General features: G+C 39.6%; 1 long non-coding RNA gene across 3 annotated transcripts in view; it reads right to left on the minus strand.

The window, feature by feature from the left end:
- Nucleotides 1-1,136: 1,136 nt before the first annotated feature.
- Nucleotides 1,137-16,735, minus strand: part of LOC123803522 (uncharacterized) — a 141,081-nt gene continuing 125,482 nt past the window's right edge. For 2 of the 3 annotated variants that reach the window (XR_015728038.1, XR_015728039.1), the window contains one exon: nucleotides 1,137-8,849. This is a non-coding gene — a long non-coding RNA (uncharacterized LOC123803522). Of the gene's footprint in view, nucleotides 8,850-13,978; nucleotides 16,111-16,213; nucleotides 16,357-16,735 lie in introns of all 3 variants that reach the window. The other variant, XR_015728037.1, reaches the window with a different exon arrangement.

Here is a 16,735-nt window from a genome sequence, read left to right on the forward strand (position 1 = left end):
TGTTCTAGTTCTTTGAGAAATGCTGTCGGTATTTTCATCATGATTGCATTGAATATGTAGAGTGCTTTAGGTAGTGTGGACATTTTTAACAATATTCTTCTAATCCATGAGCATGAACTATCTTTCTACTTGTTTGTGTCATCTTTAATTTCTTTCATCAATGTTCTATAGTTTTCACCATACAGGTCCTTCACTTCCTAGCTTAAGTTTATTCCTAGATATTTTATTCTCTTGGTGAAATTGTAAATGGGACTATTTTCCTAATTTCTCTTTCTGCTAATTTGTTATTAGTGTATAGAAATGTAAATGCAAATTAGTGTATATTTTGTATCCTGCAACTCTAATGAATTGATTTATTCTAATAGTTTTTGGAGAACTCATTAGAGTTTTCTATGTATAGTATCATGTTAACTGCAAATAGTGAGAGTTTAACTTCTTCTTTACCAATTTGGATGCCTTTTATTTCTTGTTCTTGTCTGATTGCTGTGGCTACAACTTCCAGTGCTATATTGAATAAAAATGGTGAGAGTGGACAACCTTGTCTTGTTCCTGATCTTAGAGGGAAAGTTCTCAGTTCTTCACCATTGAGTATGATGTTATCTGTGGGTTTTTAATATATGGCCTTTATCATGTTGAAGTGTGTTCTCTCTAAACCTACTTGGTTGAGAATTTTTATCATGAATGTATGTTGAATTTTGTCAAATGCTTTTTCTGCATCTATTTGGGATGTTCATACGATTTTTATAAATCCTTTTTTGATGTGTTATATCGTGTCAATTGATGGGTGACTATCAAACCATCCTTGTATCCCCAGAATAAGTCCCACTTGATTGTGGTGAATGATCCTTTTAATGTATTGTCGAATTTGGTTTGCTTATATTTGCTGAGGTATTTTGCATCTGTGCTCAGCAGGGATATTGGCATGTAGTTTTCTCTTTTTGTATCTTCTGTTTTGTGGTGTCTGTCTGGTTTTGCGGTCAAGGTAATGCTGGTCTTATAGAATGTATTTGGAAACTGTCCTTCCTCCTCTATTTTTTGGGGAATAGTTTGAAGAGAATAGGTATTAACTCTTCTTTAAATTTTTGGTAGAATTCACTTGTGAAGCCATCTGGTCCTGGACTTGTGTTTGTTGGGAGTCTTTTTTTTTTTTTTTTTAATGAACGTTTCATTTCATTGCTGTTGTTGATGCTCTTTATGTTCTTTATTTTTTTAAACCAAGAGACAACACAAGGGGAGGAAAGGTCTGGGAAGAAACTAATTTAAAATAAAATCAAAATGTTAGAGCTAAAAAATTACTCTTATTCTTAAAAAAAATATGTATCTATATCTATATCTGTGAGATATATATATATCACTCTCTCATATTTTTTCCATACTGCTTTTGGCCTGAAGATCAGCTTAGGTAAGAGGAGGGGCAGCCTGCCCCTCGATTGGGAACAAAGATCCATACTGGGGTTTTTCAGACCTTTAGTGAGCATATTCTGAGAATCCCTATTTTTTTCTCTTTTCCTAAGAAGGGGTCATGTTTGTAAATACAGGTGGAAAGTCATGGTATAGGTCCTTGACTCAGATAAAGGGTACATCCTGAGAAATGCCTCTAAAAATTCACATTCATGAATGCCTCAGTAGCATACAATTTACTCCCACATAATTCAGTAAAACATAGCTAACACTTGGAGTGACCCAACTCAGTCTTTAATAAGATCATTCATTATTACATGATGAGAAGAAAAAACCACTTGAGTTTTGGGTGTCCGTAGCTGGGTTTAGGGACATTTGCAGGTTGAAAGGGTCATGTGATTCTGCCAATTTCCCAGTAAGTATTTATGCACAGGCTTCAGAGAAATGGCAAACTATAGATCATGGGGCCTCATAAGAATGATCAAAATCTAATTTCCCCTAGTCAATGCCAAATATGTAAGACCTCTCAGATGCCTTCTGATAGGCATGCCCACTGGCTAACGCTGCCCTCAAATTGTGCTTCTCTCTTTGTAGCACTCATTGCCATTGTGGTGAATAAATTGCTGGTTCGTTTGTTTAATATTTGATGGTCTTCCTCCTCTCTTGTGCAGCAGATTTCGTAAGGGCACAATCTGAGCCTAGTGTAACGATTGACATAACACTAGGTAAACTATAGCTTGATGAACACTAATCAAATGAATGACTGTATTGACCAACCAACCAGTAGCCAAGGTACTACATTCCTCTAGAGTGATTCACATGGTCACATCTACTTCCAGTTACCATAGATACAAATAGAACCTTACTTTTCCCTCTCTTTCTCCTTTCTGTTTTTGGAGTATAGACATTGATAACTTGCTCCATACTTTCAGGAATATTTAGAGGCTACCACAAATTTGTGGCTGCCACCATTTTCTGGTACCACTACTCCCCATGAGATTAATTCTTGAAAAAGGATCATCATGTCAGTGCTTGTCAACTAACCATCTTCTGTCTTCCTTTCCTATAAGTTCCTGCAAAGCTCGAGGAAAATCTGGTATGTTTGTGTTTCTTCCACATTTGGTTTGGTTTTTCAAAACGAACGTGTCTGGGAGCATACTTAAGTGGAAGACATTAGTCCAGATGCTCTGTAACTTTATTTCCCTCTGTTAATTTGTTGTGCTCATCCCTAGCCGCTTTCCACCATGCCCTGAGTCCCCCAGCCCACCACTGCATAGAGATGTGCATAGAGAAGTGATAATTAGGTATCAGGCCATGAGGAAAGTGCTGAGAATCCATGGAGAACAAGACAGACATGGTCTCAGCCCTCATGAATATACAGTCATTAAAAGATAGACTGAGGCATATTAGAAATTTTAAGAGTTTATTTGACCAAAAACCAATTCAAATGAGGCACCGTCAAACTGAAAGTGGTTAGGAGCACACTGCTGACAGGAGTCAGGGGACAGACTTGGACAGAGAAAGTGCAGCAGCAAAGAAAGGAAATTACGTGGTTGGCTACAGTGTAAAGCCTAGTTGGGCCGTTTGTGATTGGTTGTCCTTAGCATTTCAATTTTGTAACTTTGAGGCATTTACAGGCTTAGATTTTGGTTTGCTTACTTAGTCCTCCATGGATTAGGGACTCATCAGTCTCATGGCCTCCTTGTTTAATTAATTTAACACACTGGATTGGAGAAGGCAGGCATTAAACAAGTGTGTTGAGTATAATGCAAGTTAACAAAGAATTTTAAAAGTGTGATGAGAGCATAAACATAAGAATTTAACTGAGTCTCCTGTGTCAGGACAGGCCAACTGAGGAACATGACATGTAAGCAGGGAATTGAAAGAAATGGGTAGAAGTTAGTCAGTGACCAGAGCTGGGCTGGGAACACTGTTACAGGCAGAAGGAAGAATGGTTAAGAAGACCCAGTGTTGAAAAAGAACATGTTGTATTCAAGAAAATGAAAGAAGCCAGAACATTGGCAGAGAGGGAAGAGTTCTCCCACCATAACATACATATAAATTTGTGCCCTTCTATCTTCTTTATGTTTGCTTTCTCAATCTAGTGCATACTTGGTTCAATATTAATGTTCTAAAAGCTTGCCCAATGTCTCCCCTTATAGAATTACTTCTTCCTTGACAACTCTTCATTCAAACTCTTCCATGGTGCTCATTCAGTCACTATTCTGCTATGTGACTAATTCTTCTGACATGGTGGTGACCTCCATACACCTTATTCCCTGGATTTACACAGTGGCCGGTGCAGACAGAAACTCAGTGCCTTTCCCAAAAGTGAATTAAATTGTTTGATTCATCAACATTCATCAGGCAGAATACCCCCAGAAAACATCTCGTTCACAGTACCACCTAATACTGGAACACTCTCTTCAGCATTTCTAACTGACAACAGGCTTTCTAGCTAATTATTGCTTTAAGAAAGCCCAGAGAGGACAATGAATGTAAGCTTCTGAGTTTGGAAATATCTATAAGAGAACAGATTGGGAGAAAGGTTTAACTTGGGTAAGATTAATAGTCCAATCTTAAAAATCATTAAGAAGATGTGAAGGAGGAATGAACTTTGAATAAATAAAGCCATATCTAATGAAACGTTTTTTGATCTCAAAGTCAAGTTAGGAGCAAAGGAAATGACATCGGGTTTATAAACATCATAGAGTCATGGATATCATGAGCAGGAAAACCTGTCATAGTAAGATGTGGCCATAAGAATTAGGTTGGCACTGAAGATCTGAGAATATTCTAGGTGTTGCTGGGCTGTAGACTCAGAAATGTTGAATTCCTGCTTGTTCCTCAGACCCAGCTTGCACCTCTTCAGCTGCCCTGGTCTCTGGGCCCCTGTACTCTTTTCTCATTGACAGCCCAACCCTACGGTCCCTTCCGCACTTGTTTTTCTTTGGGCTTGGAGTCCCTAGCATAGAACAATAGGAGCACAAGGGCACGTGTGGCATCACAATGATAACAGTAAAAAACGACAGCTGCAGCAGTAACAATAATGATGCAATATTTTTTTAAAAATCTCTTCACTTCTATGAGCTGCCCTTTCTCTCTTTCTAACACGCAGATCGTAACATTCATCCTGAATTTAGAGGGTGTTGGCAGCAAGGGGTTTAAACTGTAGTGAGTACACACAAAGGGTCACTGGAAGTAAAAGGGAGCATCATGTCATGATAGGAAAGCATCAGTTTCTACACAGATCACCTTGGCAGACCTACCTTCATTTACATTCATTCATTTATTCAATCATTTGTTCATTCATCAGCAAATGTTTATTCCACGACTGAGAAAATCTATCGTTAATATACCGTATTTGCTACTTACCACCAAACATGGCATCTAGAATCGTCAAGATGAGAAACTTTGATTGCGAGTCAAAGCATACAGCCTTTTGATTTAGAGCTTGTGTTTGAAATCACAGTGTATTTGCTATTTCATATGACCTTGCAAAAAGGAATTTTCCATTTGGCAGTCCTGGGGCATCTTGTTGTATCTCAGTGTCTATAGCTCAGAAATGCAGCGGTCTGGTTTTTTTTTTTTTTTAATGGTGCCCCCCTGGAGCCACCCAGTGGGAATTTGAGCTTTGACAAATAGCTTATATTTTATCTCAGACCGTCCCAAACCTACCTTCTAAATTGCTGGTCTTACATCCACAAATATTTCTGAAATGTGGTAACAAACAATCAGAAATGTGATTTTATTTATATGGACACTGTACTGGACCTTGAGCATGTCATCCTAAACAAGGGAGGCCCGGCACCTGTTCTCTTGCAGCTTGAAGTCTATAAGGGAAGACAAATGTTATGCAAGAAACCACAGTGAAATCTGATGAATGTTCAAGTAGGGGAAGGATACAGGGATATGCAGACAAATAACAGAACCTAACACCATGGTAGGGGTCAGTGACATTTCATAAATATTTATGAGTGCGTAATCTTTAGTAATTCAAAGGCAGAGGTGGGGTTAGGCGAGGAAGCAGTGGGGACCAGGGAGATAACTGTGCTCCAGTTAGCACAGCCAGATGGCATTTTCAGTGTGGCACCGAAGGCCTAGTGGTGAATGCCATATGCTAGGGTTCAAATCCTACCTCTGTAACTGACTATGTGACCCTGGGCGGGTTACATAACCTTACTGTGGCTCAATTTCCTCATTTGCGAAATGTAAAAATACAATGCCCAATCTTGTGGCATTATTTTGATACTCAAATTGATATATAAAAAGCTCTGAGAAGACTGCACAGCTCATAGCGAGAGGTCCATAAATGTTAGCAATTATGATCATGATTATAATCATGATTATTCTACTGTTACTAACTTAGCAATTTCAAAAGAGGCAAACAAACTCCCAGAGCCTCAAGGTCCTCAGCCACAAAATGGGAATACTAATACCTTCATTGCAGGGGCATTAATAACTAAAATGCTAAAGGCAAAGCATGTATATCTTCTAGGCATCCTGTAGATGGTTAACAGATGCTACCTGGTTTTCATAGAAATAGCCCAAATATCTTGGAATGCCTTAGCCTTGACCTTGGGCCTGGCTGCTCTTGACAGGCTATGTTCATGTGTTTGTCCTTATAGGTCTTCCTCCTCCAGGTCTGCCTAAGGCAGCAAAGGTCTTGTAGAGGACAAGTCAGGTGTCCCTCACCCAGACAGAAAGATGGGCCACCCTTGAAGTCTTCCTTGCCTGGCAAGGGCCATGTTAGTGAGCCCAACACTACCTGATGACTACATGCTTATTTTGTAAGTTGTTTAATATTGGTGCTTCAGACGTCCCCAACTCTGAACAATTTTCCATGTCTTGCTCTGAGTGTCACACTCAGTGGGGGAAAGGTCAGCAACAAAGAGGAGGTGGACACAACGAGGAAACTCTTGTGCCAACACCTGTCAAAGAGAGATGCAATGACCTTTCAATGGCTCCCCTTGGGCTCTCCTTGATGCAAATCTGGGAGGCAGAAGACGGGCCTGCTCTCTGTAAAAAGAATCCATCACCCAGCCATTTCCCCAGGTCCCATTAAAATGCTGACACCATTAATCTGCACTACTTTACTTCTCATTATGCGGAAATGTGCTCTTGATCAAAAGTCCCCTTGCGTAGCAGCCTGATTCATCACCAATAGCTATGGGCCACACACCAGAAATTCATAATCGGTTGACATTATCCACCCAAATCATTCCCACGGTTTGAAAGCCCAAAACCATACCTGTCATTGGGAAGAGGCTGCCACATAGGACGCAGCCTGCAAACATCTGCAGAGAATGCGGGCAGTTAATGCAAGAAGACTACCTTTGCGGGAGTGTTAAATGAAGGAACAAACTATCTCCCCTGTCCATGTTTGGTTCATCTATTTTCTGAGAACTCACCCACATTGACCCCATGTGGGAACTAAACAGGCTAAACAGGAGGCAAAAAGGACCTAGGATAGGGAGATGAGACTCAGGGACACAAAGGTACTAGCTCGGGGACACAAAGCCAGACATTTCTACTATGAGCCTCACACTTCTGAGAGCAGTACCCTTCCTCCAACACCCAGATTTGAGGGTGCCACTCAGTAGTATGTGAGCTTGGTCCAGTCACTTCCATTCTACCCTCACTTCCTTATTCTGTCTCTCACTGCCTCACGTAAGAGTGACTTGGATTAACAGACCGTGAGTTGCAAATGTGTTAAGACTGAGTCTGTTCTCTGGATGATAACCTCTCAATTGACCAGCACATTTCTTGCAAGAAATGGAGTCCTAATCAAGCTCGTTGAAGAACTAATAGCCCCTCTTATGTATCTGCACCCATATATGTGTGCGTGTATATAAGCACATAGATACACACATACACTCTCTCCTTATGTGTGTGTGTGTATGAATTTCATATAAATCTACAAGTGGAACAGAATAGGTTGTCACAGAATATCCACATCTAACAACATTATTGGATATTGAACAATTATTCCCCCAAATCGCTGTACCAATTTATTAGCATCATCAATATATGGAATCATATACTTGACCTCAAAAAAATAAAGATGAGAAATTATAAAGGTCACATTTCCTAATCACAATCCAATGAAACTCGAAATAATTACCAAAAAAAAAAATTTACCTGAAAATTTAAAAGAGGACTAGATAATTGAATTTTAAACCTAGGAAGCAAGTAACGAGGTAAAGTGTTGCATACTAAAACCTACCTACAGGAGTTAACACAAAACTGTACTCGGGGGAAAATGTAGAGCCACAAATTAAACTCATAAATTTTAAAAGGCATTCATTTCAGAACCAAAGAATAAGAAATTAAGAAATGGGATACTCAATAAACCAGAAAAAAGAAACAAAAGGAAGGAGGAATTAATAAAGTCTATAGTTAATAAAATTTTAGAAGTAGCAATGACAAACCCAAAATCTGTTTCCTTAAAAGACCAATAAAATAGATCAAGAGTTTTGTTTAGGAGAGATAAAGACAGAAACAGAGAGAAAGAAATATGAAAGATTCTGAGGAAGAAGACCTGACTGCAAACAGGAGATGCAAAGAATGAAAGGAACCATACCTACAATCTTATGACATCAGTTGGAAAACTTCAGGGAAATATGTGATTTCTTAGAAAAATAAATGGCCGAAATTGAACCAGGAAGGAAAAAAATAGAATATTACTCTAAATGATATTAGGTAATTAAAATTTATTACTGAAAAAGGCAACAAGACAGACTAATACAAAGTTGACTTTCATCCATCATTCATAAAGTAACCAACTCAAATGTTACAGTAGCTAGTTCCAACCATAGCAGAAAATGGGAAACTAACCAGTTTTACATGCAGTCAGAAAAACACCAAAATGTAATGAAGATAATATAAAAAATAGAGTACTTTCACTTATGAATATATAAGCACAAGTAGTATAAAAAATGTCAACAAATCGATCCAGTGATATACCAAAGACTAACACCTATGGGAAGCGGCAAAGGTGGCAAGGGTTCATTTCAACTCCTAGGAAAAGAATGGATTATTTCAAAATGGCATTGGCACAACTGGCTATCCATCTGTAAGAAAACATCTAAAACTGTATACAAAAATATATACCATAAATCCTTAAAAGTAAAAATAAAATCCTATATAAAAACCAGTAAATAAACATATAAAATATAGGAGGTGGAGACACTTCTTGACCAAATCTGAGAACCCAGAAACTTTAATACAAAATATGGTCAACGCACCTGGCTGGCACAGTAGCTTAAGCATCTGCCTCTTGGTTTGGGCACAGGTGGTGATCTTGGGGTCCTGAGATCAAGCCCTGTGTTGGGCTCCATGCTGTGTAGAGTTGGCTTGAGATTCTCTCTCCTCTCCCTCTGCCCCTCCTGTTCATGCTTGCGCTCTCTCTCTCTCTCTCTCTCTCTCTCTCAAATAAGTAAATACATCTTAAAGAAAAAAGAAAATATGGTCACATTAGTTCAGGTAAAAATTGAAAGGAAATTTTATAGCACAATATAGTGTATACAAAGTTAATATGAAAAGAATACTTCCCTGTATTGCCTCTGTATTGCAAACAACACTGGGGTTATATTATACTATTCAAAGTAACCATATATGTCGACAAAAGAAACTCCAAGGGAAAAACGTGTGAGGGTATAAATAAATAACACGCGAGAGCAAATCAGAACAGCTCGCAAACATTTAAACATGTCCAAAGTCAGAATCAGAGGCATGCAAATTAAACTAACATCCAAGTAATAATTTATACCTATGAATGGTAATTTTTTAAAATTTAAAAACAGCTATTGTCAGGGATACAGGAAAATGGGTACTCATAAATTACTCGTGGAAATCAGACTTGTTAACTTCTATTATGAACAACCTGACAACGTTTGTTAAACCTAGAAATACACCTAATCCACAATCCAGCAATACCAATCTTGGGAATTTGTTCTGTAGAAATAGAGCTCCAGGGTGGCAAGATATTTGTGTAATAATATTTTGAATATTATATTTGTGTATTTGGAATCAAAGTGAATGTTAATATATTTGAAATAATGGTGAATGGATGTACACGCATATATACACATAGACATTAAAATTATATAATCGTGTCCAGAAAGGCAGTCACATAGTACATATTTTTCTGCACTGTGCTTTTCTAGTCCAACAGTATCTCATGGATGTCTTGTCAAACTAAAAGGTATGCCTCTAACTCGTATTAATTCTGCAGATTATTTTTGATGTGGGAAGATAATTTAGTGAACATTCCCACAGACTTGGGTGGCTTCACTGATAAACTCTACCAAATGTTTAAAAAAGAATGCATATTAATTTGTAGCAACTCTTCAAAGAAATTGAAGAGGAGTGAACGCTTTCCAATAAATTCTTTGAGGCCAGTATTACCCTGATACCAAAATCAGACAAAGACTTTATAAGAAAATGATAGGCCAATGTTTTTCTTTTTTTAAGATTTTTTAAATTTATTTGACAGAGACAGCCAGTGAGAGAGGGAACACAAGCAGGGGGAGTGGGAGAGGAAGAAGCAGGCTCCTAGCAGAGGAGCCCGATGCGGGGCTCGATCCCAGGACTCTGGGATCACGCTCCTGAGCTGAAGGCAGATGCTTAATGACTGCGCCATCCAGGTGCCCCGAGAAGCCAATACTTCTGATCAACATAGATGAAAAATTCCTCAACAAAATGCTAGCAGACCAAACTTAGCAACATATATAAAGAATTACACACCAGGGCACCTGGATGGCTCAGTTGGTTAAGCGTCCAATTCTTGATTTTTGGCTCAGTTCATGATCTCTGGGTTGTGAGACTGAGCCCCACATCCTGCTTAAGATTCTATCCCTCTGCACCTCCCCCTCCAAAACAGAATTATACACCATGACCAAGTGGAATTTATCCCCAAATACAACTTTGATTTACCATCTGAATGCAAATTAATGCAACACACTATATTAATAAAGGATAGAAAAACATCTCAGATGCAGAAAAAGCACTTGACAAAATCTAACACACTTTCATGATGAAAACTCTCAACAAACTAAGAACAGGAGATGATTTCCTCAACCTGATAAGGTATATCTACGAAAAATGCACAGCTAACATTACACTTAGTGGTGAAGGACCAGATGCTTTGCTTCCTTAAGATCAAAAATAAGGCAAGGATAACTCCTCTCATCACTTCTATTCTACATTCACAGTTCTAGTCAGGGACCTAGCTAGGGCTTTTAGATAAGAAAAAGAAAAAACATCCAGATTGGGTAGGAAGAAGTAAAACTGTCTCTTTTTGGAAGGTATCACGTTCTTATACATAGAAAATACTGAGGAATTCACTTTAAATAAAAACCTATTAGAACTAATAAAAGGGGGCACCTGGGTGGGTCAGTTGGTTAAGCGTCTGCCTTGGCTCAGATCATGATCTTAGGGTCCTGGGATCTAGCTCTGCCTAGAGCTCCCTGCTTGGTAGGGTGTCTGCTTCTCCCTCTTCTCTGCCTCTCCCGCTGCTCCTGCTCTCTCTGTCTCTCTCTCAAATAAATAAATAAATAAAATCTTTAAAGAAAGAACTAATAAGAGTTTAGCAAGGTTACAGGACACAGCAATATACATTATATCTCTATGCCCTAGAAATGAAATATCTAAAAATGAAATTAAGAAAACAATTCCAATTATAACATCAGAAAGAAAATAAGAACAAATTTAACCAGAAAAAAAAAGTGCAAAGCTTATACCCTGAAATTTACAAATATTATGGATAGAAATAGAAAAAAAAATCAACATAAATCGAGAGTTATCCCCTGATTATGAATTGGAAGCCCTTAATATCATTAAAATGGCAGTACTCTCCAAATTGATCTACAAATTCAACACAGTCTCTATCCAAATTTTAGCTGGCTTCCCCCCCCCCACAAACTGGCAAGCTGATGCCAAAATTTATACAGAATGCAAGGGACCCAAAATAACCAAAACAATCTTGAGGTGGTAGGAGAATCAAGTTGGAGGACTCACACTTTCCAATTTCAAAATTTATTACAAAGGAAAAGGAACCAAGATAGTGTGGTATTGGTAGAAAAATCGCCGGCTCTTCAATGGCATTGAGAACCCATAAACACTTAAATTCACTACCAATTGGTTTTTGATAAGGGTGTCAAGACAATAAAGTGGAGAAAGATGAATCTTTTCAATAAATACTGCTGGGACAACTGGATATCCATAGGCCAGGAATGAAGTGAGGCCACTCCTTCATACCATCTACAACAACCACAGGGGATCACAGACCTAAAACTTAGAAGCTAAAGCATAGAATTCTCAGAAGAAATTGTAGGAATAAATCTTCATGACTTTGGGTTAACCAATGGTTTCCTTGATACGGGACTGAAAGCATAAGCAACAAAAGAACAACTATACAGATTGGACTTCATCAAAATCAAAAACTTTATCAAGAAAGTAGAATGGCAGACACAGAATATGAGAAAATCGGTGCAAATCATATATTTGGTAAAGGACTTGTATCTAGAATACATAAAGAACTCTTACAATCCAACAATAGACAACCTAATTAAAAAATATGCAAAGAGTCTCCATATATATTGTCTCCAAAGAAGATGCAGAAACAATCAAGAATCACATGAGAAGATAACGATTAAGAACCACATGAAAAGATGTGCAACATCATTAGTCACTAGGGAAATGCAAATCAAAACCTCAATGAAATACCACCTCACACCCAGTGGAATGGTTATAATAGAAAAGAGAGTAACAAGTGTTGGCAAAAAGGTGGAGGAACTGGAACTCTTCTGCGCTGCTGGTGGAATGTAACATGGCGCGGCCGCTTTAGAAAGCGGTTTGACCTCCCGCGCACTGTTAAACGTAGGGCTGTCCTGTGACTCATCAAATTCACTCCCAGCTGTATGCGTAAGAGAGGTGAACGCATATATCCAGACAAAAATCTCTACACTGATGTTCATAACAGCATATTCACAAAGCCCAAAAGTGCAAACCACTCAAATGTTCAAGAACAAATGGATAAATAAAATGTGATGTACTCATCTGATAAAAAATAATAAGCCATGAGGTTGTGATACATGCTACAATCCAGATGAGCCTGAAAACATTACGCTCAGAGTCAAGTCAGAAAAAAAAAAAAAAAAACACGTATTGCATGGTTCCATTTATATGAAATGTCCAGAATAGGTGAATCCACAGAAAGAGAAAATAGATGGATAGTTGTCCAGGTTTGGGGAGATAACGGAGAGAGACTGCTGATGGACGTGCGGTTTTTTTGGGGAAGGTGATAAATATGTTCTAAAATTAGACTCATGATGGCTGCACAGTTCTGTACTAAAATTATTTGTGCACTTTAGGTGAACTATAGTTATGTAAATTATATCCAAATAAAGCATTAAAAACAATGAAAGAACGGATTGAAAGTCCAAAGATGAATCAGACGCCCACATTTGGGGCCTGGTATTATGAAATATCTCTAATCACCTGTGAGACTCCAGGTTCTTTACCTGTTCCAATGTCTACTTTAAAGTGAAATAAAGAATTAAGCTTTTTATCCTTCCATGGAAATTATATGACATGAAAATTGCCATTCTGCTCCAGAATGTAAGGAAATATCTCATTGTAAATGGTATGCCTATCGCAAATGGATAGCTAGAAGCAGCTGAAAAGCATGTTCTGAAATTTTAGAAATAATGAAGTAGGAAAAGACTTATTTATAACATCAACAACCTTAATGTCAAAATGAGAAAATTAATTACAAAGTGATTTGGTGGGGTTGGATCAATGAAAGAATTTTACAACCATCAATATAATATACACTATAAAACCATATATATAATGTTCATGTATTAGTTTCTTCACATATCAAACTGCAAACTTTCATTCCAGAATGTGCTAGTTACAAAGGTGAACCTCAACTCAGTGGCTTCCTTCGTAGAGCTCCACTTAGTGTTTTTTTTTTTTTCATTAGCATTCATTTGGAAACCAATTATTGACTTGAACTTAACACATATAGACTTTTTTTCTAGAAGTATTCTGGGACGTTAACTACTAATTAAGTATGACTAATACTGAAGAAGAAAAAAGGCACGTATCGGGCTGATTCACAAGTAAGATCTTTCTGGAGTTCACAATGGTCTACACGTGCAGTTATCTAGAGTCTTCACAGTCTCCACAAAACGTGTGGTTACCCTCCTTAGGGCCCTTTAAACGAGCGCAACAGGCCACCCAAAATCTTGTATGAGGCCACTAGAGTTTCTTGCTTTTGAAGCTTTTCCTCACTATCCTCTGTCACTGTGTCTTGACTCTCTCTGTCAGCTTTACTGAGTTAGAAGCTCCATTCCGTTCCATGTCTTGCCTTCTTAAGCTTAACATCGTGAGGTGAGACTGCAAACCCCTTGCGTTTCTGCTGTTGTATAGAGAGTTTCCAAACTGTCCATGCGTATTATCTGTACCCCCAGAACCTTCTTCACCCTTCTCACTGGAGTGGAGGTAATAAAAGTAATTGTTAAGCCCACAGTAGAAATCCGTTTTGATGTAGGTGCTTTATATAGATTACCTTTTGATGTTCACAGCTATTCTCTCCCATTGGGTTTCAATGGGAAATACTTTCAGTGTTTTGGGAACTTTCATACAATTAAGCCATGCAAATGGGCAGAGTCTGAGTATTCCCCTCCAGCGCCAGTGTCTCTGTCAGCCTGGTGGAAAAACACGTGTCAGGTCACCTGGGCAGTTTGTGAAATGCACAGATTCTCTGGCCCCAGCCCAGAGCCCCTGAATCAGGCTGGGTGGGTGGGAGGGGAAGGTGGATATGTTAATACTTCACAGTTTCCACTGGTGATTGTGATACAGGCAAATGTGAAATACAACTGCATTCTCTCTTGAGCGTTTAGTACATTTCAGCAATTTCCTAAAAAGATTCAATCCCCTCATGGCCAAAATGCATATTAGCGGCATCATTTCCACAGTGGATAGGGGAAGATTTTCTTACACTTCTCTTCCCAATCCCCATTTGTTATATTGTTCATGATACATTATGTACCGGAAAATCCAAAAGGAAAAAAAACAAACAAACACAACAAATTATTCAGTGTGTCAGTGGCACCTCCTGACTAAAAAGATGAGCTCACAAATCTGGTTTTTATTAGTCATTGTTCAAACGTATGTCGAGGCCCCCACCCGCCCCTCGCATGGCTCAGCTGCAGGCTTATCCCACAGCTACTGAGCCCTCTTGCTTGTGACTTGAAGTTGAGTTTCCAAACACAGCCATTCTGCTCCTATTTCAGACCCAAGAGCCACAGGCATGGAGAAATGTGGATAGCCTCCCTACTCTAGAGAACAAGGCCCTCACAGTGGTCGGGGAAGGGTTTTTTCGGATGCTTGGTAGAAAAGTTTTGTTTAGGATTTAGCTACGTATTGTCCATAATCGAATCTTGTCTAACACCCAGCACAATGCCTTGTTAATGGCAAATTGCTTCACACATAGGGACCAGATGAATGCGTCAAGGTACTAATCGTGTGTGAATATCAGACCTGGGAGAGACCTTTGATGGGGTTGGTCTGAATGTGTGCATCTCTTGTCACAGTCGAGAAAACATGACAGTCCGTCAGAACTCGACTTGGCTCTTTCCCCACAGGATGAGGCCACCCCATTTCTTTCTCCATAGACTAGAACACTTGCTTTAGGGTCTCCTGTGCCGTCCACATGAAGGTCTCTGTAGCGCCAACCTTTGACAGAGTTCTCAGTGACGCTCGTGTTTGCCCAAACGATTGTGACTTCGGGCAGTGTTAATTCCCTGCTCCTTCTTTAGTTAATAGCGAGACCTGCCATCTACCTGACAGTGAAAAATAAAAGGCACACATATTGAGAGAATATAACAAACAAGAAAAAGACGCTATTCATTAAAAGACACGCGAAGAGGAGAGGAAGGTGCAGCAGAGGGTTTCAAACACACAGTCCCGCTGAACTGGAAGTGCTGAGGCCTTAGAATACCCCCTTTTAGGGTAAAGTTTCGTTCGTACGGGAATGACAACCATTTTCCCAGCAGAGGAAGTTTAACACATTATATAAATACCCCAACACACATACGCACTGGTAGTAATAATTAGTTTTCTCCCCTTTCATCTCCGTTGTGTCTGCCCACACATATTTCCTATTTCGGGCTTTGGTGTAACAAATGCATCTTTCAAACTGGAAGCCCACGCCTTGTTTGCACAAACACAGGTCTCTTTATCGCCACGCGCAGTCTCTCCAGCTCATAGAACTGAACAATGAGGCATTTTCTTTTCTCCCTGGCCCCGGAGCTCTGACAGAATTCATTTAATTTCCCTGTAAAATGTAATCTGCAGATAATAATAGGTCACTCGCAGCAATATCATTCCCCCCGCCCCGATCACCCATCGTTGTGCTAATTGCGGGATAATGGAATAGACAGCTAAGACGCGGAGGCAGTGAGACTGGGCATTTTGTTTTTGTAATGCGATGAAGAAGGGTGAAGAGAAAGTGTCCGCAAATGCCACAGACACTGTGCCCCTCTTCTAAACCGACTCCAGAAACAAAGGAAAGGCTCTCCCTGTGCAGGTCACCCTTGATATTCTTGATGTCACCTGCAAAATCCCCAGGATTCTGAAGTTTCAGTGGCTACCAGGGGGACCACTTAACTGCTCTCCCAGGCCCGACGCAGCAGCTTCCTGGGAAGAAGCGAGAGTAGCTAAGCAATTGATTGCTGGGCAGGTGACAAGCACCCACTGATTAATCTTGCTTTAAAATATTTCTAATATGTTGGTCACAAACCTCAGATTCTTCTTCTAAGCCCAAAAGAGAGGCAGGGCCCATTTCTGCATAGCAGGGCTTTCCTCGGTGGAGACGCCTACATTTGCCCGTTGCTTGCTGTGTTCTTTCACTTCTGAGTTGGCCAAGTCAGGAACCGTCAGGGGCTGTGAGTGCCAGAAAGGGGGGTCCAAAGATGACTATACTCCACACACTCGTTGATCTGATTTCATAACATTCTTTTCTTATTACAAAGATAATTCATGGAGGTTGTAAATTATTTGAAAAAGGTGAAGACAGCAGAAACAAGGTCCCCTCCAGAGAAGCCCACAGTGTAGACGGTGCAGGTGAAGCGAACTGTTCTGTCTCAGGGGGGACAACAGCAAAAGGGGGCTTGTGTTTACAGTGAGGTTTGGAAAAGACACCTGGGAAGAGCGCGTGTACGTGTCCCTCTTAGCTGTCAGCGTCACTTTGTGCCCAGTGGAGGGGGCAGACGCGGGCTGCTCGGGCAGGGCCTTCCAGCTCCCCTCCTGCCAAAACGCCGAG

Source organism: Ursus americanus, chromosome 21 (genome assembly GCF_024610735.1).
Source record: "Ursus americanus isolate L20-20 chromosome 21, mUrsAme1.1.p, whole genome shotgun sequence".
Lineage (NCBI taxonomy): Eukaryota > Metazoa > Chordata > Mammalia > Carnivora > Ursidae > Ursus > Ursus americanus.